This window comes from Saccopteryx bilineata, chromosome X (assembly GCF_036850765.1).
Source record: "Saccopteryx bilineata isolate mSacBil1 chromosome X, mSacBil1_pri_phased_curated, whole genome shotgun sequence".
NCBI lineage: Eukaryota > Metazoa > Chordata > Mammalia > Chiroptera > Emballonuridae > Saccopteryx > Saccopteryx bilineata.
In genome coordinates, this window is record NC_089502.1 from 45,481,817 (window position 1) to 45,483,814 (window position 1,998).

General features: G+C 40.2%; 1 pseudogene; it reads right to left on the minus strand.

The window, feature by feature from the left end:
* Positions 1-439: 439 nt before the first annotated feature.
* Positions 440-822, minus strand: LOC136317647 (nuclear transport factor 2 pseudogene; annotated as a pseudogene).
* Between the last annotated feature and the right edge of the window lie 1,176 nt (positions 823-1,998).

Genomic DNA, 1,998 nt, shown 5'->3' on the forward strand with positions numbered 1-1,998 from the left:
GTGGGTCTGAGCTGGTATTTCAAGTCTTTGCTGTAATTTTTTCTTTTAACTGTTAAGAAAATTTTTGTAGTCTTATTGTATCCTGAGACATTGAAACATCTGAACAAATCAATATCTGGGCTGTGAGGCAGCTGCTTTCTTCTTCACATCTTTGTGTTACTAGAGCAATTTGTCAGTAGATTAAAAAAAAAGGACAACCTTTTGCATTACTTAAGTGTTTCCAAGGTATGTGCTAGTACAACACAAACATCTCCTTGTGAGATTTAACTAGTTTAGCTCCAAATATCAAGCACAATACTTAGGTAGCAGCGCACTCTGCTTCCACTCCAACTGTGCCCTTGCTCCTATGTGTATGATATTTGGAACATCTGGAGAAGTATGAATAGTATCAAGAAGAAGAGGGAGCAGGAAACAGTATGAGTGTCTGGCTAGAAGGAGGTCAGATAAAATTGTGCAGGGCAAGCCTGAACATGTCATATGTATAAACCCAAGCATCATTGATATTCTTCAATAAGAACACTTGGTGGAACCCAATGATAAGGTCTTCATCGGCCTTAAGCTGGCACCCGACCATGCTGATGATGTGGCTATCTTGCATGCGCTGGTGGTCCTGTGCCATGATGCTGTGCTGGATTTTCTGGAGTAGAAAGTTAGACAACTTCTCCAGAATGTCAGCAGTCCCCTGGAATTGCTGTTCTTCCCACATAAGGCATGATGTCCCAATGGAAATTACATTAGTTGGGTTCTGTCATTATCAAATAACTGGTGGTAATGTTGAATGAAGCTGGATGCAATCTGCTCCCATAGTGGTTTGTATCTCATTCTGGAGCATCACCAGCACATTGAAATGCAAGGGGCTGGCATCATGGCAACAGTGACAGCAGCAACTCAGCACTGTCTGCCTTTGTGTGGCAATTTTGCTCTAAGGCAAGGGTCGGGAAACTTTTTGGCTGAGAGAGCCATGAACGACACATATTTTAAAATGTAATTCCGTGAGAGCCATACAACAACCTGTGTACGTTACACATTATCCAATAAAAGTTTGGTGTTGTCTCGGAGGACAGCTGTGTTTGGCTCCAGTCACCCGCAACCATGAACATGAGCAGTAGGAAATGAATGGATTGTAATACATGAGAATGTTTTATATTTTAACGTTATTTTTCTTATTAAAGATTTGTCTGTGATCCAGATGCAGCCATCAAAAGAGCTACATCTGGCTCGCGAGCCATAGGTTCCCATCTCCTGCTCTGAGGTGTCATTGTGGACTTTCTTTATAAATGGGCTTAATACTCTATTAACAGGCAGCCACCTAAACAACTGAAAGAAGTAAAAAGGACTAAGAATTAAGAATGCTGAGACCTCACAACTCCAAAGTAATACTAGGTTTGAGAACATTTTCATGCTTTCCTTGATGATATGGAAAACAACTAAATGTTGCTCTTCACTGGGACAATAGAATTTAATTGTCCACAAACCTTTTCTATTTAATAGATAGACAGTGTATGAAAATTTGCTGGCAAAGCCATAAAATATAATAAGAGTGTTATTGAGCACATTTCTGTAGGAAATTACCCATCTAACCTTGAATCCTCTATGACTTGGATTAGAGAAGTTTAGTTAAAAGCCCTGAGTGAATGTCTCCTGGATGTAAACACCAAGAAACTGGTGTGAGTGAGTGACCTTTGTGAAGACAGGAAGAAATGCATGTGAACAGGTTTTAGAAACTTAACCTAGAAGTTCTAAATTGCCCCTTCCTTTGTGCTTTCTAATTAGCAAAATAAAAAGAATATACTGACCCAAATTAGTCCTTTCTCCATGTCAGCAAAACTGCCATCAGTCATTCTTCCCCTTATCACCTGCTCTCTCTCCTTTGTAACCTTGTTACCTCTGTTCTGCTTCTGATCAATAAAAGCTAAGGGATAAGGAAATTCAGGAGGTCTTCTTTGCCTTCCTTGGCAGGCCTCTCCCTCTTCCTCTTGCCATAAATTTGTGTGCTGA